The sequence below is a fragment of the Triturus cristatus genome, chromosome 7 (genome assembly GCF_964204655.1).
Source record: "Triturus cristatus chromosome 7, aTriCri1.1, whole genome shotgun sequence".
NCBI classification, from domain to species: domain Eukaryota; kingdom Metazoa; phylum Chordata; class Amphibia; order Caudata; family Salamandridae; genus Triturus; species Triturus cristatus.
In genome coordinates, this window is record NC_140590.1 from 8,110,630 (window position 1) to 8,133,987 (window position 23,358).

General features: G+C 48.1%; 1 protein-coding gene across 1 annotated transcript in view; it reads right to left on the reverse strand.

The window, feature by feature from the left end:
• TOMM40 (translocase of outer mitochondrial membrane 40) overlaps positions 1–23,358 on the reverse strand; it is a 306,671-nt gene that overhangs the window by 31,567 nt on the left and 251,746 nt on the right. The gene's annotated exons all lie outside the window — the stretch shown is intronic.

Below are 23,358 nucleotides of genomic sequence, written 5' to 3' on the forward strand. Positions count from 1 at the left end.
GTCAGTGATGCTGCGATGAATACTACATCTTTTGAAAGGAGGCCAGTGATGCTGCACTACGAACCTCTTCCATTGAACTAAGGTCAGTGATGCTGCACTATGAACCTCTTCTATTGAACTGGGGTCAGTGATGCTGCACTACGAACCTCTTCTATTGAACCGGGGTCAGTGATGCTGCACTACGAACCTCTTCTATTGAACTAAGGTCAGTGATGCTGCACTACGAACCTCTTCCATTGAACTGAGGTCAGTGATGCTGCACTACGAACCTCTTCCATTGAACTAAGGTCAGTGATGCTGCACTACAAACCTCTTCCATTGAACTGAGGTCAGTGATGCTGCACTACGAACCTCTTCTATTGAACTGAGGTCGGTGATGCTTTACTACGATCCTCTTCCATTGAACTGAGGTCAGTGATGCTGCACTACGAACCTCTTCCATTGAACTGAGGTCAGTGATGCTGCACTACGAACCTCTTCCATTGAACTGAGGTCAGTGATGCTGCACTACGCACTACGAACCTCTTCCATTGAACTGAGGTCAGTGATGCTGCACTACGAACCTCTTCCATTTAACTGAGGTCAGTGATGCTGCACTATGCACTACGAACCTCTTCCATTGAACTGAGGTCAGTGATGCTGCACTATGAACCTCTTCCATTGAACTGAGGTCAGTGATGCTGCACTACGAACCTCTTGCATTGAACTGAGGTTAGTGATGCTGCACTACGAACCTCTTCCATTGAACTGGGGTCAGTGATGCTGCGATGAATACTACATCTTTTGAAAGGAGGCCAGTGATGCTGCACTACGAACCTCTTCCATTGAACTAAGGTCAGTGATGCTGCACTATGAACCTCTTCTATTGAACTGGGGTCAGTGATGCTGCACTACGAACCTCTTCTATTGAACCGGGGTCAGTGATGCTGCACTACGAACCTCTTCTATTGAACTAAGGTCAGTGATGCTGCACTACGAACCTCTTCCATTGAACTGAGGTCAGTGATGCTGCACTACGAACCTCTTCCATTGAACTAAGGTCAGTGATGCTGCACTACAAACCTCTTCCATTGAACTGAGGTCAGTGATGCTGCACTACGAACCTCTTCTATTGAACTGAGGTCGGTGATGCTTTACTACGATCCTCTTCCATTGAACTGAGGTCAGTGATGCTGCACTACGAACCTCTTCCATTGAACTGAGGTCAGTGATGCTGCACTACGAACCTCTTCCATTGAACTGAGGTCAGTGATGCTGCACTACGCACTACGAACCTCTTCCATTGAACTGAGGTCAGTGATGCTGCACTACGAACCTCTTCCATTTAACTGAGGTCAGTGATGCTGCACTATGCACTACGAACCTCTTCCATTGAACTGAGGTCAGTGATGCTGCACTATGAACCTCTTCCATTGAACTGAGGTCAGTGATGCTGCACTGGGAACCTCTTCCATTGAACTGAGGTCAGTGATGCTGCACTACGAACCTCTTCCATTGAACTGAGGTCAGTGATGCTGCACTACGAACCTCTTCCATTGAACTGAGGTCAGTGATGCTGCACTACGCACTACGAACCTCTTCCATTGAACTGAGGTCAGTGATGCTGCAATGGGAACCTCTTCCATTGAACTGAGGTCAGTGATGCTGCACTGGGAACCTCTTCCATTGAACTGAGGTCAGTAATGCTGCACTGGGAACCTCTTTCATTGAACTGAGGTCAGTGATGCTGCACTGGGAACCTCTTCCATTGAACTAAGGTCAGTGATGCTGCACTACAAACCTCTTCCATTGAACTGAGGTCAGTGATGCTGCACTACGAACCTCTTCTATTGAACTGAGGTCGGTGATGCTTTACTACGATCCTCTTCCATTGAACTGAGGTCAGTGATGCTGCACTACGCACTAAAAACCTCTTCCATTGAACTGAGGTCAGTGATGCTGCACTACGAACCTCTTTCATTGAACTGAGGTCAGTGATGCTGCACTACGCACTACGAACCTCTTCCATTGAACTGAGGTCAGGGATGCTGCACAACGAACCTCTTCTATTGAACTGAGGTCAGTGATGCTGCACTACGAACCTCTTCCATTGAACTGGGGTCAGTGATGCTGCACTACGAACCTCTTCTATTGAACTGAGGCCAGTGATGCTGCACTACGAACCTCTTCCATTGAACTGAGGTCAGTGATGCTGCACTGGGAACCTCTTCCATTGAACTGAGGTCAGTGATGCTGCACTACGCACTACGAACCTCTTCCATTGAACTGAGGTCAGTGATGCTGCACTGGGAACCTCTTCCATTGAACTGAGGTCAGGGATGCTGCACTACGAACCTCTTCCATTGAACTGGGGTCAGTGATGCTGCACTACGAACCTCTTCCATTGAACTGAGGTCAGTGATGCTTTACTACGATCCTCTTCCATTGAACTGGGGTCAGTGATGCTGCACTACGAACCTCTTCCATCGAACTGGGGTCAGTGATGCTGCACTGCTTCCCTCATTTGTGGAGCTGAAGCCCTGATGCTCCGGGTCACCTCAACTGTTAAAGCAAAGCCACTGATTTTGTGCGTTCCTTATTGTGAGAAGTTGGCCTGGTATATGCTGTCCACTAATTAACGTGGGCACCTTGTACCAGTCCACACCACCCTTACTGTTGAATAGGTTATAGACAACCTTTAGTGAAAGCTATCCTAGTGGTAGCTTTGGAGAGCAGCCTTCAGGCTAAGTCAGCACTCGCGGGACCTTTTTACAGCAGTGATTTATTCTTAGCCAAACAGACGCGTTTCGGAAAAAATCCTTTGTCAATGTTTCCGAAATGCGTCTGTTTGGCTAAGAATAAATCACTGCTGTGAAAAGGTCCCGCAAGTGCTGTTTTTCCTTCGACAAACTGAGGGAATTGTGGAGCAGACATTTTATGCGGAGCATCGCCGCATTTCAGCACCCGCCCGCGGAGTGACTCGTTCATCGGTGCACAGGAGCGGGATATATATTTTACATTTTTCGAGTCAGCAGCAGGCAACTCACTTGAGAAGTACAGCGGCACCACAAGTACCAGCAAGCCTTCGTGTGAGGGCCACGCCCACTGAGGCAGTGTATTTGAAAGACAGGAGTTGCCGCCAAAACTGCTCTGCTGCTTCACTCGAGTCCAATGCCCCTGATGAAGTGAATTACGAAACGCGTCGGGTTGGACCTTTGATTTGTGAATAGAGTTATCTACAGGCTGCAGCTCTCTCTGAATAAACGAATTTGGCAATCTACTTACCAGTGGTGCGATGTCTTCCTCAGCAGGCAACTTGTGTGGTGTTTGATTTTGATATATATATATATATATATATATATATATACACTAACTATAACTATCTACTGGCGACCGCCAGTAGATAATAAAAAATATATGCATTTATTACTAAACACTCTACTAACCTCTTTATGAGATTAGAGAATAAGGCACACAATATTAATACACTAGAACGACAGTAAATAGCACAATAAAGAGTGGGCCCCAGGGGGAGACCAAACCACATATTAATAAAGTGGTATAACAACCACGACTTGACTAGACACAGTGCCTAGAGCACGTAGAATCGTTGGGACCCCAAGGAACCACCCAAGGTAGTGACACAGGGGACCCACAGGGGACGCGTGCAGTGTGAGAACACAGCCGCGGGCTCCGTACAATCCTATGGGAAAGTCGCGGATGGAATTTTAGAGTTTAAGGACACTTACGAGAGCACTTTGAGCAAACCCTTTCAGACTTTGAATGTTCTAAGGCCAGCACCCATGTGAACACCGGAGTACTCGTGTTACCTAACCCAGGGAAGCCGGGTGCATAGATGTCAAATGGTGTCAGGAATCTCTGTCGTTTTCAATGGCGTGATGCTGCAAAGTGCTGCTGCCGTGAAGAGGAAAAGTGTCTGGTGTGATCCAAGCCTGGATCGGAGCTGAGAAGAACCTGAAAGCAGAGGGGACAGAGTCTGGGTCACGTGCCAGTGACCAGGGGCTCGGTAGACGAATGCCCACCGATGTCAGGTGTTTCAGGTGCAAAGAGGTGAAGCTTGACTCTGCAGCCACGGGGACCAGGAGACATCGACGACGACCAAAGGCCGCTGGCGAGCTGTCCCACGAAGGATGTCGAGTGCTGGGGGGGGGTCAGTGTCCGGATTGGAGACCAACAAGCCTTGGCAACTGCAACCCACGCGGTCAGAAAAAAGATGCTTTAGTGTGGACCAGCAAGGTCCTATGGACTCCCCAAGCGATGGAGAGCCAGGGCACGTCTGGAGCAACCAGGAAAGCCCGCAGAAAGTTAAAGTACCCTTCTCAGGGAGTGTAGGCCAGTAATCTTCGGTGGAATCACTGCTCGGGGTCTGGACTACAAGTAGCCCAAAGCACAGCCTCAGGGATCACCAAAAAGCATATGCTGCTGCAAATGTGCACGGTCCTCACGAGGTTTGCTGAGAGCACTGGTCGGCCTCGAGGAAGCTTGGGAACCCACCTCCTGTGTTGCAAAGTCTTCGGAGCCCGTCAGGAGCTGCGTAGATGCAAACCAGTCAGATGCGTCTTTGGTGCCTGCCTTGCAGGGGAGTAACTCTTTTACTCAAAGGGAGATTCTTCGGTCATCCAACGTAGTGTAGATAGTTGAAGTACTTGGTTTTCATAGCAGTGTTTCGTCCAGGTAAATCTCCAGTCCTGTAGCCAGGGGTTCCTACTTTATACCCAAGGAAGGAGTGAGACAAACTCTGTGGACCCATCTATGGGAGGGTCAGGACAGAGGGGTGACTACACCCATGTTCTTTGTCCAGTTTCGCGCCAGAGCAGGAGCGGATAGCTCCTGCAACCGGTTTGAGCTGGACTATGCACAGGGACACCAAATGTGCCCCCAGTGCAGACATCAAAGTAATCTGAGTGCACCCACCTAGCCCCAATACACTAAAGTCTGTCTGGGAGGTGGTCACACCTCCCTGTGACAGGAAACCTATTGTCCAGCCGTCCCCTGCCGGAGTTTCATCTAGCAGCAGGAGGGCAGACTCGTGTCTGTGGCTGGCAGCATCTACTTTGTGATGCCAGGGTCTGTAAAGCTGGTACCGGGTGTACCAGTGTGGTCATATTTTTCCCTCTAGTAGGGGGGAATCATACCTCCGACACCAGTCACTGGTGTGGAGGTATGATTCCAAGGTGTTTGACACCAAACACAACATGTTTCCATGCAGCCGTTTTAAAGTTAGCATTTACCGCGAGGTTATAATGCACTTATGAGTATAAGGTTGGCTGCATCACAAACAACCCCGGAATGAAGGTTCCAAAAGCTGCAGAGGGGCTCTGCTCATGCATGGGCACCCTCTCACATAAAACCGAGCACCCTGGCTTCAGGATTAATAAGGCCTGCCATAGGGGTAACTAGTAAGGGTAAGGGGTGCATGCACCACTGTACACAGGCTGCTGTAGCAGACCTGTGGTGTCATTTTAGAAAGCTTCCCAGGGGTGGCATAATACATGCTGCAGCCCCTGAGAGGCCTCTGGGGTACCTATGCCCTGGGTACATAGTATACCATAGACTAGGGACTTATAAGGGTACCCCAGAATCCAATCTGAAGTGTTCCTAAAGTACATGCACAACCAATTTAGGGAGAAAGCAGATAGTCTAGCTGGGATCCTGCTAATCAGGACCCCAGTCTAAGTCTAAGTCGAATACCAGCAAAACAACAGGCAAAAAGTGGGGTAACCATCCAGTCAGATTGCACCTTCCTACACTTATCGGTCAAACAGATCGCACTGATACTGCACTGCATACCTTGTCTGTTGAATATAAAGTCCTACGCAACAACCCGTAGAACTTAGGGCCACTGAACCTGGGCATTTCATTTGTTGAAATGAGGCTACTGATCTACATCGATATGTGGCATTCTGCGGCTCAGAGGTTGCTCCATCCTGCCCTGCGTGCCAACAACTGTTTCTTTCTGATCTTGGTCAAAGAGGTAGGAAATGGAGCCAAGGAAATCAGATAGGTTAGTATGCAAATGTTTTTATATGTGGCAACTAATTAAAATGGCTATTTGAGTTGTTTGCAGAGAACGGAGAAGAGGGTGTGTCGGTGAGGAATCTGCAGTTAGATAGAGTCTCCACCATAAAAGGTGGCCCTAAAGGTAAGTAACTTGTTCTTCTAAAAAAGACATCTAACCACAAACCCCTCACCTTGTGAATAGATACCAAAGCAGTACATCTCCTCTGATGGAGGGTCTGTGGAATGGCTCAAACAATGAAGTTCTGCAAGTGCCTGTCCTGCAGGAACTGTCTATCCAGACACTAACGCTTTGTGATGGTGCGGAGAGATGCTCATGTTACAGCCTAGTATAGGTCCGGATCTGGCACAACGCACATAAGCACAGCGGTAGAAGACTTCGCTCTGGTGGAATAAGTATGCAAGCCTTCTGGGGCCTGGTTCTGGCTAGCCCATACCAGCATGGCACAATCCAAACTGAAGAAAAGTTGGTCACCCTGTTGGCATTCTCTGGTTGAGTCCACATAGAAGATAAGTGCCTGTTTACGTTCAAGGTTACACATCTGTTCTTCCTTCTTGGAGGGATGAGGGAGTGCATAGAAAGACAGTAGGTGATGGATCACCCTATGTAAAAGGGCACGATTACTTGGGGTAGGAATGCAGATTTTGTATGGAGGGCTAATTTGTCCAGGAAGAAAGATGAATATGGGGGATCCATGGAAAATGCCTGGAGTTCACTAACTCGCCTGGCTAATGTTATGGTAATGAGGAATGCTGTCTTGATGGTAACAAGGCAAAGAGAACGACTATGCATAGCGTCAAACAGAGCACATGTCAAGTTGGATAGCACAAAATTAAGATTCTACTGCAGCATGAGAAATGGAATTGGCAGGAACATATGGACCAGCCCTCAAACAAAGGCATCACAAAAGGTAACTTGAAGTGGGATGGCTGGTCAGGTAAACATAAGAAGGCCGATAGGGCAGAATAACTGTGCATTGAGGGGATATACGTCTCAGGAAGAGCCCAAACCAGCAAACCTTTCCCAGCTTCCAGCATGGAGCAATTGGTGGATGGGCACCTGGCTGCCAAAATCACACCAACCACTTCGGAACGCAGATCGAAAGCCATCGACTTTTGCCGTGCAATCTCCACGCACGGAGATGTAGGTTGTGCAGGCTCAGATGCAAGACTCTGACCTGGTCCTACAACAGGAGGTCCTCTTGAAGTGGCAGCCGAATCGAGGATAAGTACTCATGGTCAGAAGGTTCGGGAACCACATTATCATCACCCAGTCCAGAGCCACTAAGACAACTTGGGCTCAGACTCTCGATCTATTCCAGTACCCTGGCGAGGAGAGGGAAGGCAGATCGCATTCTTGACCCCCAGTGCAGGCGAAAGGTGTCTCAGAGAGAGAACTTCCTTGGGAACTTCAATGCAAAAACTATAGAGACTGCACGTTCTCTATGGTGGCAAATAGACTCAGCCAAGAATCTCAATGTCGGAAACTCCCCGCGCCACCTCAGAGTGCAGCCACCATGCGTGAACAGCTACGCAACGCCACCAGAGTTCGACCGCCCTGGCGTTTTTTTATGCTCCTGCCAAGTGCTGTGCAGTCATGCAGATGCCATGAACATTCAGCCACTGACATAGATGCAGGGCCTCCTTGCACAGAATCCACTCCACCCGCAAGTTGCAATACCAAATGGCTGTCGTGTTGACAGTGGGAACCTGCACCCATTCAACCTTGATGGTCAAGAGGAACACCTTTAGTGTCAAGCTAATCACTTGCAGTTCTACCAAGTTGATAGGGAGGTGAGCATCCGCCATAAACCAGAGCCCTTTGATATCCACCTCTCCCAGATGACCTCCCTAACCCAGTAACGATGAATCTGTCACGAGTGTTAGCTCTAAGTGGGGTAGGGAGAGGAGTCTGCTGCTGGTCCAACCACAGCTGAGCAGCCACCACGGCAGATCTCTCACAGTCTCCTTCGACACCTGGAAGAAGTCTGATGGGCTGCTATGAAAAAATGGGTCATTCTGCCACATTGGTATTAATTAGGTAGAGATGGGCACTGTGGGATACTTTACCGTAAAAACATAAGAGGTGCTGCAAAAGGAGACAGGGGCACCTCTAGGAGCACCTACCCCATTGCTTAGGGAATTCCCAGGAGATTTACCCCACCCGCAGGCTGGCACTGGGTTCAAAAGTGGCACCCCCAGTACTCCCTTTAGAACACCTCTGGACTTGTGAAATACAGGAGAAAGACAGCAACCTGTGGAGAGAAATGCCAAGGGCTGGGCCTGCTCCACACTTGTACCCAGGGCAGAAGAGTGGACACCTATGGCTTGTTGGCTAGCCTCCTGTTCAGCACAAGGAAACCAAAAGCTGCAATAAGCCCAAAAACCCCACAAGCCTTAATCCCGAGATGGTAAATACCCTCGATCCTTGGCTGATGTTGGAGTATAATCTATAATCTACCCCCTCAGAAATGGCAAAACTGGACAGTTAGAAACTTTTTCCAACCTTTCTGCAGAAAGAACCAGAGGCTACAACTACTGTTGTGGAGGCTCCTCAGTCGAACCCGATTGAACTTACTGGCTTCAGCTACTGAAGTAATTTTCAAATCTAGAAAAGTTTCAGAGTCCGAACATAGGACTTCACCGGTACCAGAGTCGAGCAGCAATCTGACAACGAGAACGCCTTGCTGTGCACCGATTTCAGACTTCACCTGCTCCTAGTTCAGCCTCCTTCGACGTAGAGAGCCTTGAACTTCCTGCCAAGGCTCCTACCGAGGTCCTGTGCTTCAGCTGGCCGCAGTAGACTAGTCACGCTTGGATCCAGCTCACACCCCTAGCGACCTAGTTATCAAGGACTTTTCTTCAGATAAATGACTAAATCAGAAGTTAATCTTTCTACTGAGATGAACCTGGTCCCTGTGTCTGACCCATGCTCCGTTGTGGTCGTCCTTAACCTTTGACTTTGATCTGGTCGAGTGCAACCAGATACCAGAGTTCGTGATTTGTGTTTGGCGCTAGAGACACATAAAACCTTGAAGAATCATCTCTCTTGTTCCCTGCATCGGATGTTTGTCATTTCGGTGTCTGTTTGAAATATTGTATGCTTCTATAAATTGGAGTGGAATTTATATTTTGTATCATGTTTTAGTTCTCATAAATGCTTTAAACATTTCTCCTAAGTTAGGCCTGCCTTCCCAGTGCAACAGCTACCAAGGACTGAGCTCTGGTTTAAATGATTGGGCCCTACCTGGACCTAGTAAGGAATAGTGCCATTATTACTTGGTGAGGACTACCATCCACCTCAAGTAACTTTTCTTTGCTTGGACAGAGCTCTGGGCAAATCCTTGAGTTATTGAAGGAAGCTGGCTCTATATACTATACCAAAGTGAGGTATAGTGTGCACAGAGTCCAGTGGAACCCCAAAGGTAGGCAGAGGTAAAGTTAGATAGAACCTTACTCTCTATTTGTGGTAGTGTGGTCGAGCAGTAAAGTGGTATCAGGGGACAGTGTTAAGCATTTGTTGTACACACTCAGTCAGCAAATGAATTCACACACTCAAAGACTGAACTTCAGATCAATTGATTTTGTATGAAAATATTCTTTTAGTTATTTTATTTTCTAGAACCAAGCACGCCTGGCACAGATAAGCGATAAGTACTTTACAGTAGTAATGCAGTTTGTAAACAGTTTGATTTGTAATTGTATATGCACTTTGTTTTGCCTTACAGGATGGTTGCAGAGAAATGCAATACTTTGTAAATACAGCACATAGACTTGAATGGGCTTTTCAGTAAAATACCAGGTAAGTTACTTCTTAGATTACGTTTCTTACTCCGAGTAGTATACCTGGATACTACTCTGGGACATTTCTTGTAAACAGGTAAGTAAAATCGTTTCGGCTAAATAGTACAATTTAAAAGAATTTCTTTAGGTTTTCAAACTCCACACTTAAAAACTTTTTCAAGAAAAACAGTCAATGTTATCCTATGGAGGAAGGAATATGCTACTTACCAGTATGCATCTGTTCTTGGCATGTAGATCTGCAGATTTGTACACTTTTGCATAGATCGCCATCTGGTGTTGGGCCCAGATGTTTGCAGTTTGTTTTTGTTCTTGGACAGTCTTTGGAAGTCACGAGTTCGGTGACTCCTCCTTCGGTCCGTACTGCGCATGGGCTTCGGCTCCACCCTCAGATTGTTTTTCGCCAGCAGGGAAAAGATGGAGCGTAGTGATAACAGTAAGAAACCCATGTGTGTGTATCTAAATAAGATAGACTGGAACGGATACAGGTAGCCGGGGAGGCGGGTGGGCGTGTACAAATCTGCAGCTCTACATGCCAAGAACAGATGCATACTGGTAAGTAGCATATTCCGTTCGAGGCATATGAGCTGCAGATTGTACACTTTTGCATACATTACATAGCAGTACCCAGCCCTAGCGGCGACCACCGGTATCCGTTGCAGCGGTTTGAAATAGTGTCTTTAGTACAGCCTGGCCCACACTAGCTTGTTGTTTGGAGTGCACGTCTACACAGTAATGTTTTGTGAAGGTGTGCGGAGTTGACCATGTGGCTGCTTTGCAGATGTCATCTAAGGGTATGTTCCCTAGAAAAGCCATAGAAGCCCCTATCTTTCTTGTAGAGTGGGCTTTAGGTGGAACAGATAATGTTCTTTTTGCCTTGTGATAGCAAATTTGTATGCACTTTACGATCCACCTAGCTATCCCTGATTTAGAGATGGGGTTGCCTTTATGCGGTGGAGAGAAGGAGACAAGCAATTGTTTAGTCTTCCTGAAAGGTTGCGTTCTTTGTATGTAGTATAGTAAAGCCCTCTTAACATCAAGTGTATGTAGAGCCCTTTCTGCAACAGATTGAGGTTGCGAGAAAAAGAACGGTAATTCCACCGATTGATTAAGATGGAAGGGGGAAATGACCTTGGGCAGAAATTTTGGATTTGTACGAAGTATCACCTTGCTGTGATGTATCTGTAAAAAGGGTTCTTGTATAGTGAACGCTTGTATTTCACTAACCCTTCTAAGGGAAGTGATAGCTACGAGGAAAGCTGTTTTCCAGGTGAGGAACTGTAGCTCACATTTATGCATTGGTTCGAAGGGCGGACCCATTAGCCTTGTAAGAACTACATTTAGATTCCATACAGGGGAAGGTGGTGCCCTGGGCGGAATTACTCGTTTTAAGGCCTTCCATAAAGGCTTTAATAGCGGGCACTCTGAAGAGAGATAAATGCTGCCTGTTTTGTAGATAAGCAGCGATCGCTGCTAGGTGTAGGCGTATGGATGAATATGCCAGGTTACACCTGTGAAGATGGAGCAGATAGCATATGATGTGCTGTATGGATGCATCTAAAGGGTTGATTGTATTGTTACGGCAGTAAACAACAAATCTCTTCCACTTTGCGGCATAGCATGCTCGAGTGGTAGGACGTCTGGCTTCCTTGATAATGTTCATGCAATCAGGGGGAAGGTTAAGGTACCCAAATTCTAAGATTTCAGGAGCCAGATCGCAAGGTTGAGCTGAGCTGGGTCCGGGTGCCTGATTTCTCCATGGTTCTGAGTTAGGAGGCATGGGGACAGGTGCAGTTTTTGATGTGGTACCACTGATAGCTGTAATAGTGTGGTGTACCACGGCTGCCTGGCCCATGTTGGGGCTACCAGAATGAGTGTGAGGGAGTGCTGTTGTAGCTTCCTGACCACTAATGGAATTAGCGGGAGAGGTGGAAAGGCATATGCAAATTTGCCTGACCAGTTCATCTATATCACATTGCCTTTGGACAATGGGTATCTGGCGGCGAAGCTTGGGCATTTTTTGTTTTCGTGGGTGGCGAAGAGGTCTATCTGAGGATGCCCCCACTCGCGGAAGAATGGGCGAAGAACTTGTGGATGCAGTTCCCATTCGTGTATTTGTTGCGTTTGTCTGCTGAGCAGATCTGCCATGGTGTTTTGTATGCCTGGGACGTGTTGTGCCAGGAGAAAGATTTTTTGTGGAATTGCCCATCTCCATCTCCATATGCTCTGGGCTAAGCGGGAGAGCTGGGGAGAGTGTGTCCCCCCCTGTTTTTGAATATAATACATTGCAGTAATATTGTCTGTGCAAATGAGGACTGCTTTGGCTGAAATTTGTTTCTGAAAGGATTTTAGGGCTAGAAAGATCGCCAATAGCTCCAGATGGTTGATGTGGAGCGACTTTTGCTGTGGCGTCCATAGACCTTGCATTGTGAGGTGTAGGAGGTGCGCTCCCCAGCCGGAGAGCGATGCGTCCGCTGTTAGAATCACCTGAGGAACCGGGTCCAGGAACGGCCGCCCTTTGGAAAGGTTTGTGGTGTTCCACCACTGCAGAGAGTGATGTGTGCGACCGTCCACCAACACCAGATCCGTCAGCTGTCCCTGGGCCTGGTTCCACTGCCGTGCTAGGCACTCTTGGAGTGGACGCATGTGGAGTCTTGCATGGGACACTATGAAGATGCAAGATGCCATCATCCCTATTAGCTTCATGAACACTCTTGCTGGGAGGGAGTGCTGAGCAATGAATGTTTGGCGCAAGGCTTGTATGCTTGCGATTCTGGCTGAATTGGGATAGGCTATACCCTTGGAGGTGTCTATAGTGGCTCCGAGATATTGCTTTGTGAGAGATGGTATGAGGTGGGACTTTTGATGGTTCACCGTGAAGCCTAGCTGGTGGAGCAGTTGGATGGTGCTGTTTGTATGTTGCACACATTGGTTGTAGGACGCGGCTTTTATCAGCCAGTCGTCTAAGTAAGGGAAGACGTGAATGTGTTGGCGTCTGAGGTGTGCTGCTACTACCGCTAGGCATTTGGTAAACACCCGTGGTGCGGTTGTGACCCCGAAGGGGAGAACCTTGAATTGGTAATGCTGACCGTCCACCACAAACCTGAGGTACTTCCTGTGAGAAGGGTGTATTGGAATATGAAAGTATGCGTCTTTCAAGTCCAATGTAGTGAGAAAGTCTCCCTGACAGAGGAGTGGGAGAACTTGTTGGAGGGTGACCATGTGGAAATGGTCCGAATGTATGTATGCATTTAGAGGCCGGAGGTCCAGAATGGGCCGCAGGGTCCCGTCTTTCTTTGGTATTAGAAAATACAGAGAGTAGACCCCTAAATGTTGCTGATTGACGGGGACTTGCTCTATAGCGTGTTTTTGGAGGAGGGAGATCACCTCCTGTTTGAGCAGTGTGGAATGTTCCTGTGACATTGTACGGTGCTTTGGTGGAATATTGGGTGGGGTAGATGTTAGTTTGAGACAGTACCCTGACCGAATAATTTGGGTCACCCATTTGTCCGATGTTATGGACTCCCAGGTGTGAATAAAGTTTTGTAGTCTGCCCCCGACCGGAGTGGGATGGTCTGGGGGGAGCGAGGGGAAGTCATTGTGTGGGCGGTGTGGCAGAACGGGTGGTGTTGGTTTTGCCCCTGCCCTTATTGTTGTTGCCCCTGTATCCACCTCTTTGGTAGCCCTTTGAGAAGGTGGTTTGAGGAGGGGACTTGTAGGAGGTAGAAACACTATCAGTGGAGTAACCTCTGCCTGTGCTACGAAAGGACGAACGCCGAAAGGAGCGTCTAGGGGTTTGGGATTGTAATGCCCCCATAGACTTTGCTGTGTCCGTGTCCTTTTTCATTTTTTCTAATGCTTCGTCCACCTTTGGCCCAAATAGGTGTTGTTGGTCAAAGGGGTGATTTAGTATGGATGCCTGGACTTCTGGCTTAAACCCTGAGATCCTGAGCCAGGCATGACGGCGAAGCAGGACACTAGTATTTATAGCTCTAGAAGCAGTGTCCGCTGCGTCGAGGACACATTTAATGGAGGTGTTAGTAATGAGCTTACCCTCCTGTATTAGTTCATGAGCTCTACGTTTGTGTTTCTCTGGGAGGTGTTGCATAAGAGCCTCTAGCTCATCGTAGTGTGCTCTGTCATAACGCGCAAGCAGCGCCTGTTATGTTATGTTATAAGGGGTTTTGTTAAGCGCTCAGCTACTCAAGCAGAGTGTCCCGGCGCTGTCAGACCCGAAACCACAGAACTCTAACAGGGGGGGGTGAAACTTATTGGCAAAATAGCCAAGTTTTGAGCTCTTTTCTAAAGGACATCAAGCTCTCACTCTTTCTTAGAGATAATGGGAGGGCATTCCAAGCCCGGGGCACGAGATATTTGAAGGAACGTCCACCTATACGGGCGCGCCTGATTGCTGGAACCGTGGTGAGAGATAGAGACGCGGAACGCAAGGCTCTGGCTGGCATATGGAGAGTGATCCTCTTCCTAAGATAGAGAGGGCCCGTGCCTTGAAGGGTCTTAAAAGCCAGTGTGAGCGTCTTGAATTCAATGCGCCTCTGGATAGGCAGCCAGTGAAGAGTTTACAGCAGGCCGGTCGCATGGGCGCGATGACCAAGACCAAAGATCGCCCGAGCGGCCGAGTTCTGTACAATCTGCATGCGCGAGAGGAGAAACTTCGGAAGGCCCAGATACAAGAGATTGGCGTAATCAAGCCTGGATCCTATCAGGGCCTGCACTGTTGTTTTCCTATGGGCGATGGGGAGAAGGGGAAGAAATTTTCTAAGCGATTTCAACACCCCAATCTAAGCGATTTCAACACCCCTGTGTATTCGCAATACGCCAAATGTTTGCGGCTTGCGAGGCAGTGCGTTTACCAGACGCATCCAAGAGTTTTGACTCCTTATCTGGCGGTGGAGCCTCACCTGATGACTGGGAGTTGGACCGCTTTCTAGCTGTGGACACAACTAGTGAATCTAAAGGAGCAGGTCCTTTAATGTATGCAGGATCTGTGGGGGCTGCCTTGTACTTTTTTTCTATTCTGGGGTTTAAGACCCTGGCCCTGACTGGGTCCCTGAACACCTCTGCTGCATGTTTGGTAACACCCTTAAGCATGGGCAAGATGGCTGTAGATTTATCCTGAATATCAAACGTATCCAGTAAGAAATCTTCCTCAACTGGTTCACTATGTAGTTCTACCCCATGATAGTGTGCTGCTCGCTGCACTAAGTGGTGAAACCCTAGTGAGTCCTCCGGGGGAGATGGCCTGGATGGATAGATGTCATCCTGAGGCACATCTGGTATGTCAGGGTTTTGGTAATCCTCCCATGGGTCTGGGTCCCTGGGGGTGTGGGGTCCAGCGGGGCGTCCGCTGGATCATAATCTGGATCCCCGTAATCAGGTTCTGGAGACGGGGTTGGGGAGTGATGAGGTAAGGGTGGTGGAGACCTGGGAGGGAGAGGAGGTGGTAGAGGTGGAGGAGGTGGTGGGGAGGGCACTCTGAAAGGAGATGTGGCAGAGTCCTTCCGTTTTGGCGGTGGAGGAGGAGCTGGTTTGTCAAGACGTCTTTTCTTGATAGACAAGATCAAGAGCCCAGTCTTTGGATCCTTTGTTAAGGTTTTTTGAGAAGGATCAGGGGTAAATAGTTCCGCTGGCACCGAATCGTCTGCTGGCGCCGATGTTTTCGGAGCCGAGGACTTGGGTGCTTTCTCTGCGCCATGCTTTTTTGGAACCTCCGGTTTTTTCGGTGTCGAGGTAGGCTTCGGCGCGGGAGCGTCGGTGCCGAGGGATTTATGCTTGTGTTTTGTCGGCACCGAGAGTCCAGGCTTCGGCACCGGTGGCTTCGGAGCCGAACTGGGTGTCACTTTCTTTGGTGCCGAACGGTGTTTGTCGGCACCAGGAGTAGGCTGGCTCGAGCCCGAGCCGCCGTGAGACTTGTGATGCTTCGACACCGGGCCCGAAGGTGGGGTGATAGAAGCTGTATGTTTGGTTTTCCCTAGGCCCGGAGGCAAAGGTGTAACCGGAGTCTCTTTCGATATGGGCGCAGGGGTTGGAGGGGGTAGAGTACTCACGACCCTCTGCGCCGGTGTGATGTCCTCCAGGTCGGAGTCGTCGGCCTCGGAAGCGCTGACGATATCTTCCTCCTGCTCGGTGTGTTGTTGCCCCGAAGCTCCGGTGTCGTCTCCGAAGATGTCCGGTGGAGCCGAGGTCGATGAGTGCGCCATGGTGCGTCGAGCTCTTCGATCCTGGATAGTCTTTTTCGATCGAAAAGACTTGCAGGCGGGGCAGTCTCGGGCCTCGTGTTCGGGAGAGAGGCAAAGGTTACACACCTGATGGAGGTCGGTGTGGGGAAATTTAGACCCACATTTTGGGCACTTTTTGAACGGAGTCCTTTCCATCGGCCGGGACCGGAGTCGAGGAGGGCCCGAAGGCCGGTGCCGATGTGTGGAATCGAGAAAGTGCCTCTAAGAGAGATGAAGAAGATGATTGATGAAGAATCTCGATGGACGAGGATTTTCCGTCGAGGCTGAAACTGGAAAAGTTCGAAGCCGGAGCACGAAGTATCACATCCGAGCCCGATGGCGGAAAAAAACAATCTGAGGATGGAGCCGAAGCCCATGCGCAGTACGGACCGAAGGAGGAGTCACCGAACTCGTGACTTCCAAAGACTGTCCAAGAACAAAAACAAACTGCAAACATCCAGGCCCAACACCAGATGGCGATCTATGCAAAAGTGTACAATCTGCAGCTCATATGCCTCGAACATAGTGTTATCGGTTTTGAGGTAAGTATTTGGTAGTGAGAGTTGAGGTTCTGGGGGTAGACTCAGGGGTCCCTCAGGGTCAGGGATGCACTCTTCTTACACCCTCAGTGGCACTAGGGCAACCGGGTGCAGAGTGCTGAGGCCCAATGTTATCCAACGGGGGATAGGGGGCCTCCGGTTGGTGGCTGCTGACTAGCAGGCCACTGGGTTGTGGGAGAAAAGCTCCGGGACTTTAGCTCAGGGCAAATGGGGAAACAAAGTAGCACCAAAGGTGCACCCTCAGCAGCACTAGGGCAGCGGGGTGCAGGCTGCTGTTTCGACGTCGGGCAATGGGGAACCTCTGGTTTGCAGAGGCACTGCAGGCTTGGGGATGAAGGTCTTCTGGGGGCAACCACCACTTCGAGAGGGATGTTGGGGGTTGGTTAGGCACGGTCGGGCGGGCCATCCAAGGCCGTGGTGCATCAGGGCCAGGGGTACCTTTTAGGGTTGGATCTTCTTACCAGTTCTTGATCGCGGTTGGGGAGACTTTCTGGATTTAGGCTGCAGGCGTCGGCTGGAGGCAGGACAGGATTCGCTGGATCTCAGGTTAGGATCGCCGGGAGACCTCCTCATGGTGCTTGCCCACTCTAGTTCGGGCCATGGACAGTGGATGCAGAGTGGGGCGGATCTGCAGTGTCTGGCCGAAACATGAGGTTGCAGATTAACAAATCCGGTGTTCTCGGGGAAGACAGTCTTTGGGGTTGAAGGCAGGAAGGTCCTCGGGGTTTTCGAGGTTGCTGGCTGCAGGACACACCGGGATTTCGCAGGACCAGGTTCGAGGTGGAGACAGGCCGGTAGGGCTGGGGCCAAGTCAGTGGGTGCCTTCCTCTTGTTAGCTTCTGCACGGCTGTTTGGTCCTTCTTCTTCTCCTTGTAGTTTCTTCTTGTCTGAGGAAGCAAGGTTCAGGTGTGCCCCCAAATAGTAGATTTAAAGGCGTTACAGGTAGGTAAAAAGGTTGGGACCAATTGGACCCTTCCCTGGGGTGGGTACATCCCCTATTATCCCACCCTCCAGTTGGAGGGGGGAATGAGCCTGTCCCTGGTTGGCTGAGTCCCCCCCATCTGCAAGATGGCGGGGACAGAGTTGTACTACACCTCGCCTCCCCTACCTGAGGGGTTGAGTTGGCAGAGGTGGGCACACCTCTCTTCCTCACTTGTTTTCCCGGCCAGTTCTCCCACCCAAAGTGGGAGTCAGAACCAGTGGGGACCAGTTGCTGAAAGCAGCAAGTGGCCTGGGGAAGCTCACAAAGATGACAAGTCTTTCCATCCTTGGGGAGGAAGCTTGTCACCTCTTCCTAAGATGTTCATTGTTTCAGGCCCCCAGGAGCAGCAGGTTCTTGGCCCAGGGGTCCAGAAACATGCCTGGGGGTGGCAGCTGAAAGCAGCCACTCAGCATGGACACTAGTGGTAGGATAGTCTTCAGGGGGCATCTCTACGATGCCCTGTGTGCATTTTCATTAAATCCCACACTGCAATCAGTGTGGGTTTAATGTGCTGAGAAGTTTGATACCAAACTTCTCAGTTTTCAGTGTAGCCATTATGGTGCTGTGGAGTTCGTAATGACAACCGCCCAGCACCATATACTCTTAAAGGCAGCACTGCACTTACTAAAATGAGGGGGAATTCAGCATACCCTTATTTTAGTAAGTACAACTCTGCCAATTCGGGAGTTCAAGCATCCAACTTTAAAATGTCATTTGAATCGATAGCAAACATTACAGATAATAGAGCCTTTACTAAGGCATTCACAACGGAAGAAGCAGATGAGATCTCCAATCTAATCCAAGAGACAAAGGCGTTCGATGCCCAAAGTGGTTCAATTGCACAGCAACTGAAACATCTGGAGTTCTTATCCAGAAGAGAACTCAACCAACGACGCCACGCTGCAACCCTTTTCCAATACCATAAAGTCAAAAGGATCCCTCTCGGCTTACGTGTAGCCATAAAACCGATGTAATTCAGACTACAACATAACCATGTATTTATGAAAAAGTGGTTTGCGATATTGAATACGTGTTCTTTAGATTTGATCCTGCTGTTGATTGAAGAATTATCTAAAACCATCCATGATTTAGAAGAAGAGATTTTAAATACCCGGAGAGATTTATCAGAAAGAATGGAGGAAGGCCCTTGGAAACAATTTCTAGATGACCTCAACAACAAATTGGACAAATATGGTAAAGAATTAAAAGAAACTAAGTTGAGGAAGTTTAAACGTGACACTATAGATTGATTGAACGAGGCCGATACATGGGCGGAGGTATATGCCCAAAAATGGTTCAGCAGGAGGAATCCAAACGTCTTCAGATGAGAGTGTGGCCTCGGATAAAGACATCGACACAACAAGAGCACCATTGAGGACAGCTCCAAGATCAGGGGGCAGAATCATAAATTTGGAAAATTATGAAAACACACCAGCAAGTACATCATCGGTGTCTTTTTTAGATCAGGCCAAAGATTCAGGACAACCTCCGCATATAACTCTGGAGAAACAAGACACAACTAGAAAAAAACAAGGCGAGGAAAAGGAAAAAGTGAAAAAAGGATTAAGGAGTCAAAACAAAGTCTCATAATCAACATTTCTTCAAATGACTTGGACTACAGCACAGGAATCTGTTTTAAATAAAGGCATGTGATTTTTTCCCACTTATCACAGTACACCTTTAGAAAACAAAGTGTCTTTTTTCAAATTCATGAGAACTCCGAGACTTTGGAACTTCTTCACTAATGTGATCCTAATTACAACAGAGTCTTCAACAATCACGTTTAAACCCAAAAGTGTATTCATGCCTCCGGTATCTCACAAAACCTTGGATACCTTTAAACTTCTAGTGAAAAAGGATCTTGGGAAGTTAAATTAGGCGAAAGCTAAAAGAAATCAGAGTAATTTCAGCAGAAGAGAATTCAGCATTCTACAGAACTTCGCGTATGATGAAGAAGTCATTTTCCAAAAGGCTGATCAAAAAGGCGGAGGCCTAGTAATGATGGACAGATTCATGTATGATAACAAGGTATATGAACATGTTGACAACACTGACACCTATGGAAGATTAGAGAATGACCCTACTTTCGAAATATCCAACCTTCTGAAGACCATTCTATCAAAAGCAGTCGAACTGAATAGTTTTGATAAAACAACTAAACAATATTTGACAACTCTGTATGCACGCAGGACGAAGATCTATATGCTCCCTAAGGTACATAAAAATTTGCAAGAACCGCCTTGCAGACCCGTTGTATCGGGGTGTGGGTCCATTTTTGAAAACCCTGCGAGGTATATTGATGCACATCTTCAACCTATTGTGAGGAAATGGACATCTGACATAGAAGACACAAGTGGTTTTCTGAGAAAACTACGACCTGAGGAAGGCAGAGAAAAGTGGAGATGATGTACTATAGACGTGGTTACATTAGATACGTCGATTCCCCACGCACAAGGCATTGAGGCATTATTGAGAGAACGTGATGATGATATTGATAAATATTTAATCTTGGAATTATTGGAGTTTTAAAGCACAAACAGTTCTATTTACAACTGAATGGAACCTCCATGGGGTTTCCTGGGGCCCCAGTGTCTGCGAACACTCTCATGGCAAGATTTGAAAATGACCATATTCTAACAAACCTGGTATGGATGGAAGGATTAGTCTATCGCTTTATCCACATTCTTTTAATTTGGAAAAACACCGAAGAAGCTCTATTGGAGAACAGAAGACTACTAAATGAGCAGGACGCAAGAATCCAATTTACTCACACAGTCAAACAAGCATTTACAATGCAATAGGTCTCGCATTTGCAAGGGTTTAAGCTATTGGCATTGTAAATGACAAGGCCTTTTATTTACCTGTTTTCATAATTAGCACATAAATAAAAGGCATCGTCATTTACACTGCCAATAGCTCAAACTCTTGTAAATGCGAGACCTATTTAATTTCAAAGAAACGGCCGCCATTGTCCCGGGCTGCTTGGAAAGTGAAAGTGCGCATGGAGCGCCGAATGTTGCAGGAAAGCAGGTCGTGCCTGCAGTAGGAAAAACTATTTAAAGAAAATGAGGACTGTCGAGCGCTATAATGAGCCTAGAGAGGGGCATTCTGTACGACCACTGGAGTAATGAATTCTGCAAGCGCCCTAAGGGAGTGAGTGCTGTGGCATCCCAAAGGGAGTGAAATGTATGAGTAGATTGAAAGAAGGGTGTGAGAGACTGGAGGAAGGGAAAGTATCAGGAGACAGTGCTGAAGCAGCTGGAGGGAGACAGGCAGGGAGCCTTGGAAGGAGGGCCTTCGGGGCTATAGATTGTTGCTGCAGTGTGATGGAAGGCCGGGCTGCGTTGCCAGCTGGTATGGAGTGGTGGCATGCTGGCATAGGACTCCTGGGGCAGAATTGTTGCACCCAAGTTATTTACTATTGAGACAGTTCTGCAACAATAGAACTTTCACGTCTCCCTCTTCCATGTATAGGTGCTGTATACATCCCAGGTTTTTTGTTTGCATTTTGGTCCCTGTAGTCCTTTTTGTTTCAATGTTAATCCAGTGCACCAAAGAGTCACCGGGGCATGAATGAGATTCTCACGCAAGAAATTGGTAAAGCGGAGTACTTTGGAGCAGTCAGCTAGCTTCATGCCCCCCTTCCAGCTGCCTTTTCACTGCTGTGCATGTTGCTGGGCCGGCTTGAAGCAATTACACTGCCTGAATGTAATTTAATGTGCTGCTGAGGGCCACATTTTACACTGCTACGACGGATTCTCTGCTTCATGCCAGGAAGTCAATTTGTGACGAAGTGTCACTCGAAGTGTCACACAAAAGACATTGTTATGTCACACACAATGCAAACATGGAAATGTCACACATAAGTAGGCTGAAAGCTTGGAAGCCCTGACCAAGAATTCTACCCAGGACTGCCTCCCACTGGTCACCCCCCAAAAATTGGGTGCTAAGAGCGATATGGCCACTTGACCACAAATGTTATGATGCAGCTGCGGTCTTGGATATTACCAAGCTGTTTCATGTGTCATCTTGAATATTTTAAAATATTTTGTTACATGTCAGTGCAGACTATGAATTGCTGATTTCAGCAAATAATTTCCAATTTATCTTGTAAATAAAGACGGCCCTATTCTGTGTACATCCACATATGAGTTGTCTGTAAAAACTTCAGGCCAGGAGCGCGTAAGAAGCCTCGCCAAGCCCGCTACTTAATATTATGCTCCTTTTTAGCTAAAAAAAAAGTCCAGTCTGACCTTGTTTGGAGAGATTTGAGGGAGGATAAATGCACTGCGTGTGGCCACAGTTGATGCACTGGTCCAGGAATGAGCGAGACACTGAGTTTTGGTCAGCTAACATTCCACGTCAATTTAAGAGACCTCACCTCTCACATGTGACAGTTTACTGAAGGACTCCATGTAGGATAAATACTCTTCCTGTCTTTTATTTATGATGCCAATGCATTCTGGTTGTTGTAGTCTAGGTCTGCTTCAGGGGAGCCAATTGGACGAACAGAAATATTAAGAATTAATTAATAAAATAAAGCTCGGGACTAGACAATATAGCTCTGATTACGAGCGGAACGGATGAGGGAGGTGCTGTCCGACGCCTGCATAAACCCCTGTTTGCACAGGGGTCGCACTTACAAGTTAAGTATTTACCGCACCTGGTAATTACCGGGTACTTTATCTCGCCAGAATTTACCTGCCAGAATTTAACGGGAAAGAGTACAGCTCTACCCGTCGGTGTGATCTGCACCAAAATCTTCATGTTATTAAAAACATGCAGAAAAGCAACCAAGCATCAGACAGTAATGAGAAAGGAGGTGGGCGGGGCAGTCGGTTGTAACACAGGCTGTGTGAGGCAGAGAGAATTAAGAAACAAAAGAGCAGTGAGGGGTACACTGGCGCAAGAAGAAACAGTACAGCGACTTGAAACCCACATACTTGCACAATACCAATGCTGTCATAGGCACAAGGCCTGTTTATGTTTGCACGTAAAGCATGGGAAATCAGTATAGCTAATAAATAAAGACAAGTGCTCGTCACACGCCGCTCCCGGCACCCGAGCGCGGTGAACATGCTAATTAACTTCTGTTCCGAATTAGCGTGGTGAATGCGACCACGCTAATTCAAAAGAGAGAGAGAGAAAGATAGAGAGAGAGAGAGAGAAAGAGAGAGAGAGAGAGAGAAAGAGAGAGAGAGAGAGAGAGAGAAAGAGAGAGAGAGAGAGAGAGAGAGAGAGAGAGAGAGAGAGAGAGAGAGAGAGAGAGAGAGAGAGAGAGAGAGAGAGAGAGAGAGAGAGAGAGAGAGAGAGAGAGAGAGAGAGAGAGAGAGAGAGAGAGAGAGAGAGAGAGAGAGAGAGAGAAAGAGAGAGAGAGAGAAAGAGAGAGGAGAGAGAGAGAGAGAGAGAGAGAGAGAGAGAGAGAGAGAGAGAGGAGGAGGTGAGCCCGCGAGTGGTGCGCGCGCGCTGGTAAGATAAGTCTGCTCTTTATCGAAGCACATACTCGTGCATGTGGCGCGCCCCTCGCGCCCCCGCAAGGTGTGTCCGCCACAAGCACAAGTGTGTGCTTCGGAAAAGAGCAGAACGACGGCTAATGGTCCGATTCAGCGCATGCGCGCTGCGTAGGAGAGACCTTAAAAAGTGGATTGGTGTTCCTAGATGTTTGGGTAGAGATCAATGAGGATCAAATTTGCACACGACTATTTAAAAACCCACAGATCGCAATAGTGCATCGCTTTTTCAAAGTTTTCACCCGTCAGCA